Genomic DNA, 7,320 nt, shown 5'->3' on the forward strand with positions numbered 1-7,320 from the left:
TGAAATAATTTTCACTGTGATTCAATTAAACGCGATCGAATTCCATTTACAATTCATTCTTCGACATTTGCAGATTTCATAATATCACAGTAATATTTCTCCTGTAATAAAATCCAGCATCAACTGTAGATAATGCAGATTATGTTAATAAATTGTTTTAGTAGCCGTCAGAGATACGTCAGAGACGTCTTTCATGATACATTTTATAGCCAATTACAATGCTTGTTTTCAGCTCCAAACAGTTAATATGGAAATGTCACCCGTTCTTGAAGTTTTCGTTCAACGGTCTTTACTTAATACCTAGTAACATTTTGTCCTACCAATGTAACGCAATTTCTCGGATATATCCGATCATAGTAATATTTCCTACTTCTACAACCGATAATAAAGAATTCCCTGCAACAAAGAGAAGACGTACGAATAAACGGACAAACGGGTCATAGAGCACAGGAATTAAAGATTGGAACTGGATTTTCAATAGTGCGTCCAGTAAATGTAGGTTCCAGTGAAATAGCACTTCGACAGAGTATAAGGAACATAGATAAGGCACGTAAACCAATATGAAGTAAGAAGGAAAAGACGATGAAGTGTCACTTACAGATTCGTCGAAAAATAGCACGAGACCTGATTTAAAAACTTCAATTTACGCCAACAATCGATCGTTACTCGAGCCTTGGGAATTAAATTTCGGACATATAAGTTGGACGGAAGCCATTTAAACGTAGACGACTCAAGCTACAAAGGGATGCCTGTTACAGGAAATTGGTTGGTCGGTCGAATATGCGAGTGACTCAATTTTCGATAATGATAGACAATGGTCTTTATCAATTACGGTAAGTCATTAATCACGGAACATATTTAACACAGATATGATTTTCATTTTCCTAAATGATTGCGAATTCCGTTTGCAATAGGAGCAGTATAACCTGAACGAGGAAAATTCCAGGTTTATACAAAACAGTGCATAATGCGGGATTTAAGCTTGTAATCGATGATTAACGTATCGCATGGATTACACTCGCTCACGTGTAAGCACGGAAAATCACTATCGCATTAAACAACAGAGCTGGGAGATCTCTGCCGATAAAGTAAATCTCGATGAAATTTCATTTCGCTAAATACCAATTTACATACAAGTTTGATAATGTCAGCGAACCTTTATCAAAAAAATCAATTCGACAAACATACAGTTCGTGGAATTATATCATGTATAATTATTTTCGTTTAAATATTAACAATTTCGAAACTGCCTTGCTTTAATTGTAGTAAAAATTTACATCGATGTATATAAAGTTTGATTAAATATGCTGTGGTTCGATGTCAAATTGGCTTTGTTATTTTTAAAAATATTACAAATTCGTTTGAATAACTAAACCTTTTTGTTATCCGTTTGTTACATTTGAATAACATTAAAACACGATGAGATTGTTTTTTAATATTTCGTATTTTTTAAAAACCGTCTTTCATAATCATTTATATTATTTACGAGATATTTTTATTCTATAATTCAAAGATTCGATAAAAATACACGAAATCACGAAACATTTACGATTTATACGAAACACGATTACTTCTGGCGCCATCTATTCTGGTATTTATGTCTTTGTTCGATGCAAACGTGCTCACACGGTCGTATATGAATACACACGATAAATATCAGTAGCAATAACAAATTTCGATATATCTGTCTCAATGGACCGGAGAATTTGGTTGAAACTTGTACGTTTCAACTTTTCCATATGATGGTACGCGATGATCCGATTTCGAGATCGGATCATATTGGATCTTCCTTTTCAGCTATTTACTCATAGATTGCTACGCGAACTTTAGAGTTCACGCGTAATTTTAAACAATGTATATTTTATTTCAGCGCGTACAACAAATAAACAAAGTTTTTAAGAGAGGCTACACAAATATTATTGAATATTCTTTTTAATTGTTTTATCGTTGTAGCATTGCAGAACAACTATAACAGAGAATTATATTTTACGATTTAAGGTCTCTGATTGAAACGTGATACAGAAACGAGGTTATTCGAATATTGAAATTCGACAGCATTTTGTTTCGTGAAACAGTCTTACCCGATCACGTGACTTCTACACACCAAAGCGTTAATTACACCGAGAAAGAATTGTCCAAAGCGAGTTTCGATTTAGCGTGAAATTTGTAAAATTTTTACAATTTCCAACCTATTCCTATCTAAATGGAAATAAAACGAAAATTTTGTATTTATCCGTGAACACCGCGCATTCATCGAAAAGCGAAGATTTTAATTAAAATTCACTACAGCCAAAGGAAAAATTAAACGAATTAATTAAAGCTCTGTTTCTCGCTTTTTTACCTTCCGAACAATGGAGGTGGGAAAATCAGTAGAACTTTCGGTACAAACTAAAATCTAATTTACCTGGCGTTCTTGTATATATATATATATATTAGTTTGGTAATTCGATTTATATCAAGTTTATAAATTCGATTTGTAAGTTTCAATTGGAAGGTTTTTCACGAGAAGCGGCTTAAAAGAAAAATTACAATTCAGTACTTTTTGGCTGAAATGATTTGAAAACAATGAGTTATACTGACGGTCGATTTGTTCGAGCCGCGAAAGTAAGCTTTCGAAAACCGACACTTCGTTTTAAACTAACAAGAGTTATCGACTGTGATTTAGCGTCTAGTTGGTTTAATTTAGCAAGTACACGCGGCGTTCGTTAGTTTGCACATCTGCGTTTCCTTCGCCTCTGTCAATCTGTGTTTCTCTATCCCGTCCGTGTTAATCAGTTCACATCGCGTGATCGAAGTTGTCGATGCTGTAGCACGCATAGAATCGACTACAGTAAATGTTCTGAAGAGATCTGGTTTACTCTCGAATAATTTCAAATCGACGCACGATGTAGTACCAACGCATGATTGATAATTGCTTCTCTACGAGTCAACTTCGATGAGAATCCTCTGAATGCGCATTTTGATGAAAATATTTCCTGCAAATAAAAGTCTTGTTATATTTCTCTTATTAATTGTTATTTACAAACAATGATACGTTTTACACGTTTAATTCATGTTAGACTTCAAATACCAAATTAAATCTACTTAACCTAATCTTTTTTAGGATATCTGTATATACGAATAATATATTTCGTTTCAAAAGATCACTCTGTGATAAAACAAAGGAAACCCACCAGGAGATGTAACGAACCGTTTAATTCGTGTAATCGTATACGACAGCTTTTACGCCGAGCAATCCGGCAGTTTTGTACGTTAAGCATGTTTCTCGAATAAAAACGGCGATGAAAACCACATCCTCGAAGGACGTTCTTTAGATCTGCTATGAAACAAGAGGGCGCTTTACACTTCCTCGTAAAAACGTTACGCGCACGTGCATACTTTAAATTGACGAATGCACAATTGGTTATATTCATGAAACTTCAAAGACAGTATCGGATCGGACCGTGATAAAACACAATTTCTCATAGGAAGAATAATTTCGGTTTGCATAAAAAAACTACCTCGATATAGCTCGGTTCGACGAAACAATACGAAAGCCGGAGTATAAAGAGACTGAGAAAAAAAAACCATCACACGCGAACTGGTGGTAGCAGCTGCGCGAGAAGACGGATTCCCGTTAAAAACGACCGATATCGTCGAAAATAATGGCCTGGAAGGAACGCATTTTGGCATGACGGACAGACCAGATACCGCGGAATGGATTCGAGCCAGCCGGAATGATATCTCTTAAACAAATTTTACGCTCTGTGTTATCTTACACTGCTCGAAATTCAAAACGCCGAGGACATACGCCAAATTTTTTCTGATGTTTTCTGTGGCGCCCAAATAAAAGCAACCGGAGCAACACAGGCCGGTAATGTTACTCGCAATTATCCCGATAACTCTCTGTTCTCTGCTCTCTTCCAATAATTGAAGCTTTTTGCACGATGATTGCAAGCGCGTTAGACTCAAACACACGCTCACTTGCTATATAATGCACGTGCTACACGCTCGCACCAACCAGCTGGCCGAGATCAAGATGAGCAAGCGAGTAGTCGAGTCACGCGAGGAATTCAGCTCCACACGCATTGAGCGTGCGGGTGCGCGCACACGTTCGCGGGGATTAGCAACGTTCACTTTCACGTGCAATTATCTGCCTTTTGCGAGCTTGTCTCCTGGGAAGTATTATCGCACGAGGGAGCGAGAGTCGTCTTGTTCCTTCACCGTGAGGCGGACAAAGACGGGCAGCAGATGGTTCTCGGTTGAGGCTGGTTGGTGGGCGAAGAATTTTCCAATTCTACTTTGTTAGTCGTAACAGGTTGTTTTCTCGTGAGATCGAAGCATTTACACGCGATCGTTGCTTTATACCCGTGCAATACGAGCGCCTTGGGAATTTCGTTTGAAGGAATGCAAGCGCGAGATACATACCGATATATACATGTTTTTAAAAGATGTGCTATTAATGTTCAACTGAGAATTTGCTGAGAAATTCTTGAGGATTTCCCTATGCACTTTATTTATTTTTCTGCTCTGCTCTATTGCTTCTTTTTCCCTCTAAGAAATAACAGTATACCATGAATATTTCTTATGAAACAGTTGTGGTTCTTGATTAATAAAAAAGAACTTACTATTAAAAGATGCGCATATGGATTTCCATTGTACTGAAATTTCTTTCTGCTCCATGATAACTCGAAACAACTTAGTAATACCAGTCTTCTAAAAACTTCCAATTGGACTACGAACTTCTCATCTGCCTTGTTCACTTCAACTCTCTCGCACAGATTACTATCTATTTAGAAGTTTGGACCAGTTTCTTAAAAAACAAAAAATGGGAAAAGTGAAACAGACTGATTAACTAAGGAAGTATGCTCTTTGAATTCAAGATTAAAAAACTTTTCCTCCGTCCACGGAAATGTACATAAGCTAATGAAGTGTCCTTTGGTAAACAAACTTTTCAAATGGTAAACATAATATTTCAGCAGTTATTAGCGAAAAAGAAAATAAGTCCTCACGTACGTCTGCACGCTGGTGGTACAATGGTTCATAAAACTAGTGCGGTAAATAGCTTATAAGCTGCTTCTGTATAATACCACTGTGTCGTGTTTCAGATTGAAATTCCATAGAAATAACAGATTGTCGTTTCACGAAACAAACACGAATCTTGCTAATTGGCAATTTCGCTTTCTCTGATACAAACTTCCGCAAGTACGATATTCATGAAGACGTAACCGTTTTCATTTTCGTTATCATTTCATCTCGCCTTATTTTCATCTTCGTCGACGCCGACGTCTTTTCTATTTTATAGTTAACGTACTTCTCTCACTGCACGGTTAATGTCCGTTTTTTAACTGTCCCATCTTCTTCGTTCTCCGTGTATTTGCAATGCATACCAGGGTTCGTGCTAGCCATGGAAGATTATCCCTGGGGCATAATAAAAATTTTTCCTTCCAGATGCTACCAGACAAAATTTCCTTCGTAATGGAAGTCACTCTATTATCTTACCTTGGATAATTAGGTCGAACCTCTCTAGGTATTTTTTCCCTCAACCTCCCGCCCAGTAACGCGGACGCGGCGTTGCAGCAGGGATAAATTCAGATGTGAATTAATGTAGGTAGGAAACTTAATGGAGGTGGCTCAGGTGGATCGAACATGGATTACTTTCGTAGGAAACATAAAATTACGTGGAAATTCGTTTGACATCTTGTTTTATCAAACGTTGATATCTAATTTTCCTCTTGTCGAGTATTTTGCAACTATAAAAATGAAACGGACTCTGACTGTTGCTTACCTTTTAATATCTTTAAATTATTATGTAAATTTTCTTCGTTTCATCCCAGAATAATGTAAGGGTAGAAATCTCAAAGAAAATACAGTCGAGAGACTACGTTTAATAAATTTCGTAAGTACGCTGTTATGATTACCTTTGAAAAACAAATTTAAAACGCTAGCTTATTTCATGTTTTCGCAAAACAATGAAGTTGTTTATAGTTCGCGCATTGTTTACACAGCAAGTAGCTTTAATATTGATTTTCGAAGGATCGTTGTGTTTAAAGTACTTTTTCCTCGCCAATATAGTGAATCATTTCCTAAGAATACTGTAAACACGTGAGCCATAAACAAAGTTAAGAGTTCTTCAGATTATTCAACAAATTTGGAAATAAATATTCATCCACAATCCATGTCATACGATATTATTGAAATAATTATTTTCCAATGTGTTTATATTATCTGTTGATATTAATATCATCATAGGAATATTAATCAAATTTCAAATTTAACTGTTTCCGTAATTTAATCTTTGTAACGTAAGCTACATGTAGTTTACAAATCGTCTCTGCAATTTGCAAATTGAAAATATACCTTGTAAATTAACGAGGTTGAAAACGACACATTTACTACTTTGACTTACCCAGCAAATCATCATGAGAAAATACTTCAGTACTGAAGTTCCAATTATCTCAAATACGGGGACAAACAAATTGACCAAAACGTTTGTAGGATTAATTACGTGATACCATTTCACAGTAGCGAAATGTTTTGCATCAGAACCAATCTAAAGCTTAACCAAAAAAGAACTGAAAGATAATGTCAACGTGATTCGCACACGAACCTTTATAGAATTTTATATCATCCAGTGCCACGCCCAGTTTTACGTGTGGATATGATGAAAAAAGCCCATCGGCAAGAAAAGCTAAAAAATTAGGAGACAATAAAAATTATGACACTTTAACGACCTTCCTATCTGTGACATTAGACGAGTTAGGTTAGAAATGACGTTCGTACTTGCACGACGGTCGATATGATTATATCGAGCGAGATTTGTCAGACCGTGGAGCCATCTACATCGATCAATAACACTGTATAACAAATTTTAACTTTTTCCGTAATCTGTAATATCCATTAAGTGATTCTTATAGAGTTTACTTTCCTTGCTCTATCACTTGATGAAATGATACATGTCATATTAAAATGACATGTATTTTTAGCATGGTACGTATTATCATTAAACGATATATCGAAAGTCAAAGAGATGTTCATTCATTAATTTGCAACAATTCGATATTAATAATTTTCCCGTTTCTGCTTTCTTGTGCATAGCATTAAATTTTGCAAATTTGAAATTACATATAGACCAATCCAATTATTTTCGTCTTCGTGTCACTTAGACTTTCTATTACCCATTACTTATGCAGTTTAAATCAGGAACGTGTTATGTCAGGTAATTAAAAGATAGTTAAGTCCAACTGCAGTAGCTCTGAACGGGTGGCAATATCAGAAGTACGTTGATAATTTCGTTTTTGCGACAAGTGATACACCAGGTGGAGATAATTAATTACACCT

General features: G+C 35.9%; 1 long non-coding RNA gene across 1 annotated transcript; it reads right to left on the minus strand.

The window, feature by feature from the left end:
* Nucleotides 1-5,329: 5,329 nt before the first annotated feature.
* On the minus strand, nucleotides 5,330-5,979 carry LOC108554225 (uncharacterized). Its single transcript, XR_001890697.1, has 3 exons — nucleotides 5,901-5,979; nucleotides 5,482-5,732; nucleotides 5,330-5,400 (listed from the first exon to the last, which is right to left on the minus strand). It is a non-coding gene; the product is annotated as an uncharacterized LOC108554225 (long non-coding RNA).
* Between the last annotated feature and the right edge of the window lie 1,341 nt (nucleotides 5,980-7,320).

Source organism: Eufriesea mexicana, unplaced genomic scaffold (assembly GCF_001483705.2).
Source record: "Eufriesea mexicana isolate 0111107269 unplaced genomic scaffold, ASM148370v2 scaffold18034, whole genome shotgun sequence".
Classification (NCBI taxonomy): Eukaryota; Metazoa; Arthropoda; class Insecta; order Hymenoptera; family Apidae; genus Eufriesea; species Eufriesea mexicana.